General features: G+C 49.5%; 2 non-coding genes across 2 annotated transcripts; both read left to right on the top strand.

Annotated features, from left to right (window-relative positions):
* The first annotated feature begins 8,101 nt into the window (after window positions 1–8,101).
* Window positions 8,102–8,174, top strand: TRNAV-AAC (transfer RNA valine (anticodon AAC)). Its single transcript has one exon. It is a non-coding gene; the product is annotated as a tRNA-Val (tRNA).
* Window positions 8,175–9,015: 841 nt separating this feature from the next.
* TRNAV-AAC (transfer RNA valine (anticodon AAC)) lies at window positions 9,016–9,088 on the top strand. Its single transcript has one exon. It is a non-coding gene; the product is annotated as a tRNA-Val (tRNA).
* Window positions 9,089–15,914: the final 6,826 nt, after the last annotated feature.

Here is a 15,914-nt window from a genome sequence, read left to right as displayed (position 1 = left end):
TGACGGCGCTAATACTGTGTGGTTGTATTTGTCTCGTCCACGTCTATTAGCGCCGTCCAGTGCTTTCGCAAGTAGGGTTTATCTACCGCTTTGCTTGTAATATTCCAGTTCCTCCCACATTTTTCTTTCTTTTCTTTCTTGCTTTCTTTTTCTTTTTTACTCGATCCTGTGCTGCGGCAACGTGGGCAAGAAGCGGAAGCTTTGACGAGAAAAACATACTACAGATGTAAAGGAGAGCTTAAATTAGCAGCTAGAGATGGCAAGAGAAAGCTATACCAATCAGCCAATAGTGAAAGTGGGAAAATAAGAAGACAAGAATAAAAGGGAAGGAAACGCAGGAAGAGGCAAGAGCTGCCACCATTCCCTCCCTCTAATTTTATTTTATTTATTTATTCCACCTATTATTTGTCGAACATTCTGCCAGCTTCCCCCGAGTCGTCGTACCCCTCCCTTTCTCACTTAGTATAGCAAAGCCCGTAGTACAGCACGGCTTCTTTCTGGGCGATCCCATTCGAGCGCGCAGGGGGGTCCGCGGATTCACTCCGCTCGCAGGGTGGTTGACGCGCACGCGTTCGAAGGTGGGGGTGACGAGAGGAGAAGGAGGGGCGGGACGGACTGCGAGTCGGGGTTTTCGGGCCACCGGCGGGCGGTTGCGTCGGGCCGACCGGGAAGCCCTTCCGTTCGTCACTGGAGCAGCGGGCGCTCGAAGGCGGTCAAACGGTACCACAACGCGCCGTCGGCCCGCTTATGCCAAGTAGCGCGGTCAAGTCCCCAAAAAGAATACGACCGCGATACCCACATCGACGCCCCGAAATGGAAACACGGCCACCGCTCTATATTTTCGTTCTTTCTTACTCTCGTTACACCCACCCCTCCCTTCCAACTCTACGTTGGCGCAGCTGTGCGCTTCGCGCGTCTTTTGTTCGCGGTTCACCGCTGACGCCCGACCTGCTTTCCTATATACTCCCCGCGCATTGCACCGGTCACCCAGAAAACAAACGAGGACTGTCGCTTTTATTTTCAAAACGGGGACGGATGCACGCTGCGAGGTCTAGGGGGTGGCTGTGCCGAAGGGACGGGAAGGCACCCGATACAAAGAGAACCCGTCTCCGCATGGTCCTCGTGAGCGAACATGTCACGGCTTCGTATTGGCGCGTGCTTAAGTTACTGAAGCCGAACGGAATTCAGAAACCATGTGTCGTAGGTATTCGTCATTACTTTGAATAAGGGTCTTCATCGGTACACTCATCTGAACGGAAATAATAGCAAGAGCGTATAGATTAAAAAAGAAAGAAAAAAATAAGCTGTATTTAATTCAGTGCTTGTGGACGGGAAGAAGTCTGTCCGCATGCGGCTTCGATTCTCTACTGGACTCCGGCTGGAGGCTCTCACGCATCTCCACGGTGTGGCTCTAAACCGTTAAGCACATTATCATGATGTGGATGGTAGAGGAGCGCGTCAGTGAGGGAAGAGGGCGTTCCCATAGTTTTCTCAAAGTCGGAACTGTGAAGCGCCCCGAGATAAAGCCTTTCAGCGACTCGCCGCGTTCCTATATATGACGTTGCACGCGTGGACACAATCTTTCGCTGTCGTCAACGGGACAAGCTAAACCTCATTGCTCACAACGCCGCTCCGCGCACGCGCGCTGGAACGCCGTCCTGTGGGGCCGGGTTCAAGCGAGAGCGTCCTCGTTGGCGAGAGCGGATGACGTCACGGTTCGACCGCGCGGGATCAAGAACCTCGGCCAAAGGGGTCGCTGCACTCTTCTCGAGCGAAAGTGAAAGCGGCCGTCCCCTCAACCCCAGCCTCTTTCGCCGAGCCGAGTTCAATGTCGAACCGCCGCTCCGCTGGAATGTGGGACGCTTCCTGAACTGACCGCACGGGTGGGAAAGGGAAGGGCAGTCGAGAAAGTTCCACGCTCTCTGCCTTCCGGCAGCTGCTGCCGCTGCGCGCCTCGGAATTGAGGTGAAAGCACCCGAAGAGGGGAGGTGGGGGGGGGGGGGAACGGCTCCGGTCACGTGGTCGCGCGACAGTTGGTTCGTTGAACCTAACGGAGCAGAGACCGCGTATGAGTAGGGTCTTCCGGATTAAAGTGGACAAATGGAGGGAAATGAGGGTGATCTTGAGAGCCTCGTTGACTTAAAGCGCGCACAACTAAGCACAGAAACCAAGTTCGCTGCATATGTGCAGCGAAGTGGCGTATTCCTTACCTCTGAGCGTCTGACGCGTGGAAAACGATGCATCTGCCAGTCAGCCAGATCAATCGAGAGGCTGCGTTTAGAAAAAAAAAGTTTATTACAACATATATGATACCAATCCAACGGCAGTTCAATGTACTGTACATTATGTACGCGTCCTGCAAGATGCAAGCCCGGTGCTCTAAGAAAACACACATAAGAATCTAGGCCATCTCTGCAAATACTGTATTTCGTTGTCAACAGCGCAAATGTGCCCCTACATGTATATTCCTAGTCTGAAACGCTCCTTGCACATTCTGATAAACATACAAGAAAAAATATCCAGAGCCTTTGAGATTGATTGCTCAAAAGACAGCTGCGTCAGCTGCTCTTCCTTTATCCCTAAAGAAAAGGAAATCCTGTTTTTTACAACAGTTGTGTAACTTGTCAGAAGGATGTGCGATGGGGATGTGCGATATAGCAAGTGCCTTTTTGTTTCTTCCACGTTTTGGGGGCCTTGTCTTATTATTGTTCTTTTTTTTTACCTGTGCATAAACGGCAAAGCCTGCTAATAGATGCACACAATTGTTAGTCAGCGCTGCGTCTGTAGCACACTTTTTTATGGATTGTGTTCAGTGAATCGTACAGATGTGGCCTGCGATGAAGAGAGCATTCGCAATGCATGTGCTATGCGTTTAGATAAGAAGGCTTGCTTTTATCTTTATCACTGAAGGTATATGAAAGAAACCTACCATCCATCTATAAAAATATTGAAGCCGGCGAGGCGTAAAAAATAATAACGCCGATGTGTGGTGCGCCGTTGTTTCCGCCGCTTCTTCAGGCGTAGTAAATCATCGCGCACAGATAGTTATGCTCCTTAAAAGTTATCGATCGAGAATATTTACTATCCTTCCTCTTACAGAAACTTTGCTAAAATGTATAGGATGCCGCGGCTATGAGAAGGGTCAGATTCGTCTTGCTTTATATATACTGGTTTTCTGAGGATCACAGAGCTGTCCTGTTGCCAGTGTTATAATGGTACACGAGAAAGAAACACGCCTGTATGATCCAGAAGGACCGCCAGAGGCCAAGTTGGATTCCTCCTGAAGTGCGATGACGTTGAACTAGGAGTCATTTTCCTTCTCTCGTGTCTCTAGTCAGCAAGCATTTGCAGTGCTCGAGCACTCTAGGTTAGTCTCTCGATTCTTTTGAAGCGAAGCTTTCCTTGCCTCTTCGACTTTTCCATTGCTGCTGCTGTCTGGCACACGGCGTTGGGGGGTGGTTCAGAGCGTGTGTAACACGGAAAGAGCGTGACAGAGAAGAGACGCGAGCAACTCGTTTGGACTGCACCGCGTCGAATGTCCACAATGTCCTCTGGAGCTCCCTGGGCGTCAAAACATTAGCCTCTTGAGAGCTGTAATTATCCATGATCCCACGCAAAAGTGCTTACCTTCCTACTAGCGTGCAAGTGCGGAGGGAAGCTAGATAGAACAGAAGATAGGAGGGGGGAGAGGAGGCAGATAATGGGTGGAACTGACGCTGTGGCGAAACGAGTGAATAACAGCCTTGCCACTATTTGCTCGCAGTTCCCATACAAATACAATGGAGGGGGGGGGGGGGGGGGGGGAAGGTGAGATGTGAAGGCAAGGAAACGCTAATACTGTAGACACGACAGCGGTTGCAGGGAAACTGAATAAACTTAAGTTCAAGGTATGGTCTCTGCTGTTTCTGAAAAATGAATTCATGCAAACATGTCTAGCGGATAACTTACGCAGGGCACGCAGAAGCGAGCCGCATTAAAAGCGCACGCTCAGCCCCATTGGAAGTTATGAAATATGGCGCACCGGAACGCCTCAAGCAAACACCTCTCCCTTCGCGTTTTGTGCACTACGCAGACAAACAGCAGTTGTGCACGCAAGGTAACTTTGACATCAACTCACCCCTCTCGTGTTGGACAAAATGTTGAAGAAATTAAACGTTCGCCGTCAATATCACCGCTAATTATCGTCAATCAAAGCATGACAGCACGGAAAGCTTCGCTTACATCGATTTTCACAGTGCATGGGATCTGCACAACTGTTCATTTACTAAGTGTCCAGTTCGAATATGCAACGTTGCCTGGACTTATATAGTAGCGGTCTTTGTTCCTCAAAATTATTGCACTAGGTTCACTAATTTGAGCTGTTCTAAACCCCGAACTCTTGAGCACGGCTGGAGCAGCGAAGCCAGAGTGAGCACTATTTAATGACGAGCGGGTATTTAAGTCGGTATCCAGAAAGCTTCTTACATAATCATGCGCGTTCATTCATTGATCAGTGTTAGGGCGCGCGCCTTCCGTGATTGGTGGTGTCCGCGGTGATGTCCAATTGCGGACGGCAGGCAGAACAAACCCAGGTTACCAAATATACGGTCGCAACTTTCGTCACTGGCTATTCCGCGATATTTGATTGTCAAAATGAATAGACAGGAACGGCCAGAGAAAACGAGCAAGAGAGAGAGAGAGAGAGAGCTTCTGGAGATGCTTGAATGAAGATGGATGTTTGTCTGGCTGGTCTCTTGGCATGTAAAAAAAATTGGCGCATAAATTACATACAGGCAACTAGGAACCCTTAACTTCGACGCGCTTGAATAGATATGAGCAATGTAGTGAAAGCGGACATCTATAGTGTCGCGGTGTTTTGAACCGATTCAATCTAACTGAGAGAACCCCCCTCCTCCCCTATACCCTACTTTTCGGTGGTTTCCGGCACTACCAAGCTCACGTGTCACGGGGACGCACGAGGTGCTCTCTGCGTCTTCGAGGCCGACCGGCCAAGAAGGCAAGGCGGTGCCTCCGGGGTCAAGTGCACTACCGGCGTCCGGGGGGACCCGATGTGGGGCATCCCCTCGAGGGGTCCGGTCCGCTCAAGGTCACCGGGGCAGGCGTCGGCAAGGGGGACTCGCGGGATGACCCCGGCCGGAGGTGTCAAGGAGACCCGACGACCGTCTCGAGGTCATCGCGTGCTCCCTTTCGCTCCTCCCCGGTTGCCACGCGGGGTCGAGGTCATGTCGGCGTGTCGCGCTGCGTGGCTTTCTCGGACAGCCAGGGCCTTGAACCGACCCTCAGGTGCTGCGACGAGGTTTGCTCCCAGGCGTGAACTCCGGAGAGCCGGTTTTCAAGGACGGGGGGGCGGAAAAATCAGACGCTGCCGTTTGCTACGCGGAAGTGATTTATCGTTGTTACTTTCTTGACAGAGGTCTCGCAAAAACCTCTCAGTGGCGAAGCTTTTACTTCGCTTTCTATACCCTTTATGCGTATGTTTGTTTTCCCTCGCTCTCTCTGTCTCTTCTGTCCCTCATCATGCATCTGTGGATTAAGTGTCATGCCAACCCTATAGATACATACTTCAACCTCACTAGTTGCAAATTAAGTTTCTTTCTCGTTTCGGCATTGCAACCTGGTCGCATCGCAGCACGAATGTGCGACGCTTCCGCAGCACCATCAAGTTGAACAAACTCGCCCAAGTCAAATTTGTTGTTCCTTTCCTGGTGTTCACTTACAAACCACTCCAATAGCTCGTTGACCGCAGTTTCGCGCGAATATAGCGGCGGTAGAAATAGTAAGGGCATGTACCGGCACTACAACAGCCACGCTTCCGGTTGTTCCGGCAATGACAGTTAAGAATTAGGCAGTTACGGTAGCGCCGCACGCAGATACTTGTTACAGGAATAACTGAGGCGAAGTTCACCGCAATTTGCCGCGGCCCAACTGCACTAGTTAGACGAGCCAAGGCGCTTCAAACTTCGCTGGCTGTGCTCTTTTTTTTTTTTCTTCGCGAGGAGGATTAAGGGCAACACTGTGTGCAAGGAGAGAGCTAGCTCCTCGTCACCATATATGCGAAAAGCCCCTCCTCTCTACCAAACACCCATTTGCCCGCTTTCCAGCGACCCCCGGAATTTCGAGGGTGTGACGGAGTGTGTCCCAGTGTGTGTACAACAACAGCAAGGAGCGCGGGGGGGTATGCGAGGCGCCTCGGAACCAGAGCAGAGGTCGGAAGCGAACCGGCGCCGAGAAGCTCGGAGCGACCGACCGCGCGACCTGGTAACCGAATCAAGGCCCCACGGCGAGCATTGTGCTCCGTGCGAGCGGTCGCCGATGCGCGAATCTGGATCAGGCCGCCGAGCGGCGCGCGCCGTCCAAGGCTGTTCGCCGGTCGCCGGGGCGCATTTCGGGGTCACCCGGGGGGACGCAGGTGCGCGGGGCCGGCGAGACACCGTCCGCGCCCCGGCCCGGCCGGGCCGAGTCCCGCTTTGCAGCGCATTGTGTTTGTGTCTCGGTCGGCGTCCTCGAAACCGAGAGGCCCCTCCGCCCAACGCCCGACCCGGCCGACGTCACGAAAGCACAGTCGGGTCGATTCCGAACCAGAGTAACCTCGGCACAAAAGGGATCATTGGGGCACGCGGCTGATCTTTTGAGAAGCCGACGAAGTCGGTGGAACGCGCCTTGGCGGAGAGAGGCGAGAGGTGTGTCGAAGAACCAAGGTTGGACTCCACCGTGGCTCCCCTTCCGAGACCCCTCGTTTCCTTCTCACCCAGACACGCTCTCACAGTTCAAACAGATCTTTTACATCTCTTGTGGCAGTAGAAGAGCTTGCAACAAGACAGAGAAAAGAACATTAGCAACTCTATTTATTTATTTATTTATTTATTTATTTATTTATTTATTTATTTATTTATTGGTGTTGTGTTTGTTAGGGCAAAGGGGCATGTCGATTACGTGCTGCAGAAGGGAAGTTCGGAAACGGAATGTGATAGCAAAGCATGACTGCATCCGTGCATTTAGCAACACTGCGTGCTCTAATGCCTGTAGGTAGATTATCTTTGACTTATTGAGACATTAAAGCCTGACTGGTCGATTCGAAGTTCTCAAGCTTTCCAGTACCTGGTTTTTCTCGGTAAAGACGAACGATGATGTTTCATAAGAGGGCCAACCACAGAAATGATCAAATTTCCGCACCAAACAACCATGAAACAAACAAAACAAAAACAAAAAACGAGAGAGAGAGAGAGAGCAGAATGGACATCTCACCGACGTACTGACGCTGGGAGCTATTGAATATAAAATAAAAGATACCTTTAACATTATTTTCTCTCTGGTAAACAACCAAATACCGTAAAATTAAGGAAATTGAGTTTTAATAGAATGTTTTATCAGTATTAACACATTTAATACGAGTTTCTCGTTAGTGTCACTTTAAGAGTACATGCTAAGTTCTCGTTTCTACAGTTTAGTGGCCTTAACAACTTTTCAAAGTTATACAGAACAGTGGTATTTGACCAGTGACGCCTTTTCTAGGAAAACAGTTTTCGTGACTGCCGCGCCTTAATTTTCGAAAGTTCTCTCAGATGGCACGTTGCAGCAAACTCGCTTAACTGGAGAAACCTTGCACCCACACAGGGGCGGGTCCTGGTGAAAGGGGATGGGCTCTGGATCCCAGTAGCGATTGCACTGCACAATGGAAACACACCGCGACTGGCAAGTCAAGACGGGGACAATTGAAGCGGAGCGGGGTCACTTGCACCACAGAGTTATTACCCGCTAGCAGTACTTGTAAATACAAGGCAGAGGGTACTTAATGAGACGTAGAGAAGATTGAAAGTCCTTGTTCTGTTTGAATCAGAAAACGTCCGTTCGTTGTCGCCATTCTCACATTCAAATTTGCCGCCGACTGGCGTTTCAAATTGTTGCCGCTAGATGGCGCCAGAGCTTACAAACGCGCATTTGTTTCAGAGCGCATAACAGACGCAGCAACGTTTAGTAGGCAACGCAACGCCACAGTAAAATAGTACTGTAGGATATATGTGACTAAAAAAACTAATTCAAAGAAATTCATATTGCGAACATTTATCTTTATCTAAGTTTTGTAAACAGGCCTTTCCCAGCTGTTCTTGTGGTGTAGTGGTTATCACATCCGCCTAACACGCGGAAGGTCCCAGGTTCGATCCCTGGCAAGAACATATCTTTTTTTTTTCTAAAAACAATACCTTTTTTTTTTTTTCAAACACTAACATTTGTTTTGACACATGAATACCCAGAATAAACGAGTACCCGTTCGTACACTCCCTTCAATGTGCGCTCCTGATGCCAATCGCAACTATATATATGAGGCAGCACTATTATTTAACGAGACAGAAAATTAAGGGGGCGGGGTTCCCAGCAATCGTTAGTAAAGAAAATATTACCGGTTATGATCCTGCGTACTTTGGATTATTTTTTTCAGGACAAGTGAAACCCCACGAACTATACGATCAATTCAAGATACCGAGAGTTATAGCTCACTTTACAATCGCATATTACCTTCACAGGTACAAACGAATAGAGAAATTGTTTACTACACATTCAATCGCTCTAAGGAAATCGAATACTGAAATATGATTTGGTCAAGTGGCGCCAGAGTAACCTAGGGTGTCGAGCTTCAATATGAATGTAAGGCAACAAGTTGTTAAAATATAGCCGCGGCAATCTTCAAAGTTAAAGCGCGGTCTATGCGTATAAGTACGGGCAATAAATTTGGCTTTTTCGTGTGTTTCGTGTGTTTCGTGTTTTCACATTTCTTTTTTTTTTTCTGTTGAGTGATCCAAACTTTATACACGGTTTGCGGAGGGACGGCACAGTTGTTTGATTTACCTATAATTATTGATGTAAGCAGTTTTTCCAGTTACGGTCACCTGTGCTGTTATTGTTATTAGAACATCGATAAATTTCCCTTTGTAACGTGCTTTATTTTATGTTTTTTCTTCGTAGCCAGCTCTAGTACCCTATACTGGACACTTATGCTATGTGAGCGCGTCAACGCACGTGCTTGTGGTGTAGTGGTTATCACATCCGCCTAACACGCGGAAGGTCCCAGGTTCGATCCCTGGCAGGCACAGCTTTTTTTTTCTGTTTTATTTTTCAGAATTATTTAATTTTGGGGGTGTTAGAGAACTACAATTTTCTAATCGAGTACGAATTTCCGAAAGAATGACCTTTCAAGATCGAATATTATAACAAAAGGTGCCGTGGAATCTGACAGCAAAATACTTGCTTAGATTCTTTTACACATTTGATCACTTTATCAAGTGGCTTCCAGGTCAGTTTAGAAATTCGAAAACGGGAAAGGTGATCACGTCTAGTGCACCATGACAAAGCGCGAAAAAAACGAAGTATCACGTGGACGGAAGCGTTTTTTTCGTGATTAACAAAACCCAGTAGCTGTAGGATCTTCCGCGAGCATGGGAGGATGCTGCGAATTTCGATAATGAAGTAGCGCAGGCACCTGAATTCCTTCAGGACAAGGTCAATGTAGTTCAGCGTTGTTTGTGCGGGCGGCTGCACGTAAGGGTCACGCGGGGTGGTCAAGAGGGACGTGTGATTCGACACCAAGGATAGCCATCGAGGGTTGGGGTGCCGCGATTTACGTACGTAGAACGCGTAAGCGAGTTGACTGTGAGTCGGGGCATCAGCCAGTCGGTTCGCAGAAGCAGCGCCGGGGCTTTGAAGTCAAGCCCTCGCCTCTGAACTGCACCATGCCGAGACATTCCGCAAACGGACAAGACGCCCCGACGGGACATGGAAGCGTTTTCTTTGGGGAAGTGTGTCTTGCGAGGTTGTGAGACGAGAGGACTCGTTGCACTGCAGAGGATTCGTGGCAACGGCCTTGACGTATATTGAAACTCCGGATAGTGTCGCCTTGGAGCCCCGTTGTTTGCACACTGTGCCCACCGCAGTTTGATTAGACGAACGATTGGGCGAGGGGGATGTCGGGGATGCGTTTAGGTGCGTGCAGGGCCGTCGGAGGGGGATTTCGGTGGAGATTCGGCTAAGAGAAAGAAGACCAAAATTTTAACATAATTGTAACTTTTGACTCGTAATGTGATGTCTGTGTAAATAGTTTCCATTCTGTCGCTTGTCTATTTTATCTTAATAAACAGTTAACCCCTTGCAATCAGCGCCACAGCGTCACTGTAATTTGACTTCACGACATCCACTACACCTTCAAGTTTCCCTGACCGACATCGAGGCGGACATCAACTATAGGTCTCTACCAAACCACCATAAAATGATTGGGATACCATGGATGTGCTACACCTTCTATACTCCTATATCGCAATGGCGTTGTTTCAGATGTCTTTAGACACTCACACGTAGGTAACATTTGTCTCCTACACGTCTCTTCCGGTTATAAGCCATGGCAAATATGTAAAGGGTTAATGGCAAGTACTTAAACGCTATAATCTGTACCAGGGAGCCCAGACTGGACAAGGGAATTTTTTTTAATTGTGACAACGATTCCGATTATAAAGGCGAAAGCCTTAGACGGCTCAAATGGACGAAAAATCCGATGTGTGGCGTTATGGCACCAGCATTAAGAGGGAGTCGAACCCACTATTTGTGTCGTTTATTAAGGCGAATTTAATTAAGACGCCCAACCATTGGTGGGAGTCGAGCCCACTTGGAGACATGGGCGAACCGGCAATATCTCTAAACTGGACTCCAATTGACATCGTGAAGGTCGACAGTTGAACCCACGACCTCTGGTTAGAGTCGAGCCCACGACCTATGGTGATAATTAAGGTACGCTTAATTATGATATACCTAATTAAGGCACTCGAACCCAAGACGGCAAGTAATAAGGCGTACCAACTAAATAAAATGGAAATGTCAAGTAATATAATGAATGTCTCGTGAGCGGGCAGGCATTCACCTTTGTCCTCTTTAGAGTATGATAACGTGACTGTTTATTCGGATTCCGATTTTTAAGGCGAGAGCCTTAAGTGTTTCATGGGTCGAAAACTCCGTTGTCCTGCGTTATCGAAAATTTCACCGTCCCGCGTTATGGCACCAAAATGGCACCCAAATTGACGGTTCCGCCATTGGTGGGATTCGAGCCCACGACCTTTTGTAGGAGTTGAGCCCACGATCTTTCGTGTTAACTATAAGGCAATGTTAATTAATGCACTCGATCGAACCCAAAATAATTGGTGGGAGTCGAACCCACGATCTTGCACGTTAATTAAGGCGTTAGTTAAGGCACTCGAACCAACGACCTTTGGCGGCAGCCGTAAATACAACCTTTCGTGTTAATTAAGGACCTCGAACCCATCATCTTTGGCGGGAGTCCAAACCATGATCTCCCGTGTTAATTAAGGGAAAGTTAATTAAGCCGCTCGAACCTACCACTTTTGGTGGGAGGTGAATCTACGACCATTGGTTGGAGTCGAACCCACGATCGTTCGTGTTAATTAAGGCAAAGTTAATTAAGGTACTCGTACCCACGACCTTTGGTGGGAGTGGAAACCACGATCTTTGGCGGGAGTCGCATACGAGCATTGGTGGGAGTCGAACCTACGACCATTGGTGGGAGTCCAAACCATGATCTCCCGTGTTAATTAAGGCAAAGTTAATTAAGCCACTCGAACCTACCACTTTTGGTAGGAGGTGATTCTACGACCATTGGTTGGAGTCGAACCCACGATTGTTCGTGTTAATTAAGGCAAAGTTAATTAAGGTACTCGTGCCCATCACCTTTGGCGGGAGTCGAAACCACGATCTTTGGTGGGAGTCGAACATACGACCATTGGTGGGAGTCGAAGCCACGATCTTTGGTGGGAATCGAACCCAAGATATTCCGCATTAATTAAGACAATGTTAATTAAGGCACTCGAACCCCCGACCTTGGGGTGAGTCGAAACCTCGACCTTTGGTGGGACCAAAATTGATGGCGCCACCACTGATTGTCGAACCCACGACCTTTGTTGGGACCCGCCACCACTGGTGTTGATTAAGGCGACGTTAATTAGGGCACATCTAATTAGCATATACTTAATTAAGGCACTCGAACCCACTACCTTTGGTAGTAGAAAACAAGTAATAGGAAGTAACAACGCATTCGAATGAGTCTGTCAAGTAATTTAATAAATGTCGCAAGTGCGCAGGCTTTCGGCTTCATCTTTAGCATATGCTAAAGTGATTGTCAACATTTTATTTATTAATTCTGTGGACTTACAGGTTCGCAACAAGGATAATTTCAGTGGCGACATGGACCTGCACTTGGCGAATGCTGAATATTGTACAGGGCGACCGAGGCTATCAGAAAACGAGACGCGTAGCTTATAACAGCACTTCGTGCCTGTAACTTATCCCATTCCTTGCCTATCCGTAAACAAACAAACAAATAAATCCGAGGTGACAATGTATGGTAGGCTAAGCGATATGCAGTGACATACATATAAGTGATATGCCCAGCTGATAAAAAACGCTCAAACTTACGCAATAACGAAAATACTGCCGTCATCATCATCCTCCTCCTCCTCCTCCTCCTCCTCATCATCATCATCATTATTATTATTATTATTATTATTATTATTATTATTATTATTATTATACCTTTATTTCCATTTATGCGAATGGAGGAGAATAGAGCTAAATTAACAGCGAGCAAATCAGCGCAGAGCTCCGAGAGGCAGACGCTCCGCCAAACCGCGACCGTGATCAATCTCGAACCCCCGAAAGAAGGAACACCGACAGCTCCGTGCCCTTCGAAGCCGAGCCGCGCATCGGATGCAGCAGCGCGGCCAACAACGGTAAAGCGCCCGCAGAACCCCGCCTCCTCCTTCTCGCGGTGTGTCCCCCTGCGAGAGAGCCGAGACGGAGGGGGTTGTGCGGAGAGAGAGCCTCGAGATCGCGGTCAAGGTTCCCGAACCGCGGAAGCGCGGAAGGCTCGTTCCGGCGGGCCCGGAAACTGGCGCGCGCTTGCCCCGTTCAGGGCCGCCCGCGTGCGGAAAGGGGCTGCGGGCCCGGCGAGCGGCCGAGGTCAAGGCCTGCGAGACACCTGCGAACACCCCTCTCGGCACGCCCCGGCGACACCCTTGCCTGCCACCGGAGCCTTCCCCGCGCCGCAGCGAGCTTTCTCTCGCCTAACCGAACCCCCTCCGGACTTGGCGACAGAGCAGGGTCGAGAGCGGTGCCGCGCTCCCCACCCCGCGCTCGCTGCGAATGGACTCGCCCGGTGTTCCCTCTTGTGACGCCTCCTCCGGACGTCAGGAGGGAAATTAAGGGACGGCCGTGGCTCGGGGGGTCCCCGTGAAAGGGCAATTCGCGTTACTATGCGCTCAGGTTCGTGTAGTTCAAGCAAAGCTGCTGTTTCTTTAGCGTTTGCCCACACGTGTGCGTATGTTCAAACTTCTTTCTCTCGCTCTTCCTCTCTCTCTTCAAAAATAATTTTGCCAATGGACTGGTTTCGACTTCGGAGGAGGGCCGGGTGGCGGTTTCGACTGATCAGATTCGTGTTGCGAGCACCATCATGTTCCTTTTTTCATACATTGAGCGCCAAGATGCTGATACGAATTCGCTAAAGCTAAAGGCCGCTGGAACATTAGCCACCGTATTTGTTTCCAAAAATGAGATTCGACATTGTCATTCATTATTGACAGACATGAAACGTCCAATTTTATTTGCGCCTCTTGGCGCTCACCATCGATGTAGTAACGGCAGCACGAAAGCATTGTTGCAACTACAGCAGCCGCGTTCGTTACCCGAAATATCGTGCATTTGTACTACATACGTGTACATGTGGGCTCCAGTGCCACATGTGTCACGTATACATTCTTCGCCCGTAGAGGACCTCATATCAGCTCATATTATCATAGTTTGCTCGTTAGACAATCTATTGTTTGTGGAGAAGTCAGCTGTACAACAGTCGCCGACATTTGCAGTGTCATCACTCACTCATAATGTAACGATAAATCTCATCTTCCATTCTTTGTCAACCGCCCATTCTCAACGTGCCCTCCCTCCAGCCTACCGTAGGCATCGAGTGCGCTACCTCGTTCGGCTATCTCCCTTTCAAGGCGTGCTTCCTGTGGAGACACGTATGTACATACCAAAGCGTTGTTGTATGATTAATCGTAATTTGCTTTAAGTACACAGAGCAAAATAAGCGGTGCTTTCGGGTGAGAATTCACAACGGATAGCGCCTGGTCGCACCTTCAGTTCCTTTCTCTCAACCAAGGCGCATCGAACTCGGAGCGCATCCTCGCTGTGGGAGTGCCGAGAGCGGTGTCCGTGTTTTGCGGAGCAGCCGCCAGGGCGGCGCACGCGTACTGTTCCCATGGCAACTGCTCCCTCCCAGCTGGAAAGGATGAGTGTGTGCACTGAGGGAGCCAGCCTCCACGTGACGGTGCCACTCCCCCCTGAAAGCAGAGCCTGCGCTACGCTACCGCTCTGCATCGGTCGCAAGCCGCACGAGTCGGTGACCTACTCCTGGCGCGGCGCGCGGTCTTGTTCGAACGCGATTTTTTTTCCACCGGCGCGTTACGATTGGCGGCCGACAGTTGGCTGTGTATTCTTTTTTTCCCGCAAAGTGGAGAGGGTGCGCGAACGCGGTGGGTGTTGGGGGGATCCTGCGCAGCGCTAGAGTATGTGGACTCGTCCGAATCGCTGCGTTCACCCCTCGAGAATGGACGAGTCTACGTTGTGTGCCGGTTTGTGTGTACATAGAGAGGAGGAGGAGGAAACAGATGGCAGGGGGACGTACCCCAAAACGGGGGACGCCTGCCGGGTTGGCAACGATTATTATTGCTTGTTTACACGGTCGGCCTCCAGATGGACGTTTCCTGCTTATTTGTTATTCCTAGCTCAAGGTGACTGCGCGCGCGCGCGCCTCTGGACAGCGCTCGGCGAATAGAGATTGACGGCGAGCACGGCTTCGATCGCGGAGCTTTGCCGCGAATAAAGCGATATTTCCGGACACGTAGCCTGCTCTTGACCTTCCTTCCCACTTCAGATCAAGGTCGGCGCACTTTCTCGCCGATGTCGCTTCGCTGCGTACAGGCATACGTCTGTGTCGTAACTTTCATATTGAATTCGGGCATGAACCCTCTGAACGAATCACACGGATAGCAAAGTTGATATATTTCTAACAAAAATAGTTTTCCATTGAGTACTAAAACACAGATACTGACCCTGAACTAGTAGAGTTCCAATCGCGTTGTTTTTTAAGGTACAATTATTAAAATATGATAATATAAACACGTCCATTCAGCATTGGCTTTTCGTTTTTACGAACGAGTTTTGCGAAGGGTTAGAAATGCGCAACAGTATCATTAGCGCGCTGGTTTCCGCACGCCTTGTCAGCCTGCTAGCTTGGAAACAGCGTTGTCGTAGCCGCGTTTGTTTTCACCAAGTGAATATCACGTAATGAATAACACGCAAAACGCAGATTCCAATTTCTAATTTCGAGGCATATTCAGGAAAAAGAAAAAGAAAGCTTTGCAAAAAGCTCTTTTGCTGATGCCGCTTCGAATATCATGACGGAACGCTATAAAGTATTATTCGCTATAGTTGGCGAAGGCGCGTCTATCGAGGGGCTTCGGCGACGGTCATAGCAAATGGAAACGCGCCAAGCCAGCCTGACCTTGCTGCAACTGCCGCGCATTGAGACATGACAAAGAGCTGCTCGGTCAAGGTTTGTCCCTCATCGACATCGCATCGCATCCGCGGCGTTTCGTAGAGAACGTTTGTCGAGGTAAATACGACATGTAACCGTCTTGCACGTCTCTAAGGCTGGTACTGCCAACTATTGCAGAAATCGACGAGCTAACAGCTCGCAATTCTCCACGTAGAATGCGGTGCGGTCCGATGACGACAGCAGCCTACGTGACGGTGGGCTCGCGAGGAGGAGGGGCGGCCTTGGCCGGCCTTGGCAACGCATGCAC

The sequence above is a fragment of the Dermacentor albipictus genome, chromosome 5 (assembly GCF_038994185.2).
Source record: "Dermacentor albipictus isolate Rhodes 1998 colony chromosome 5, USDA_Dalb.pri_finalv2, whole genome shotgun sequence".
In the NCBI taxonomy this organism is placed as follows: domain Eukaryota; kingdom Metazoa; phylum Arthropoda; class Arachnida; order Ixodida; family Ixodidae; genus Dermacentor; species Dermacentor albipictus.
Note: the sequence above shows the minus strand (reverse complement) of the source record. Positions and strands in the feature narration are given on the sequence as shown.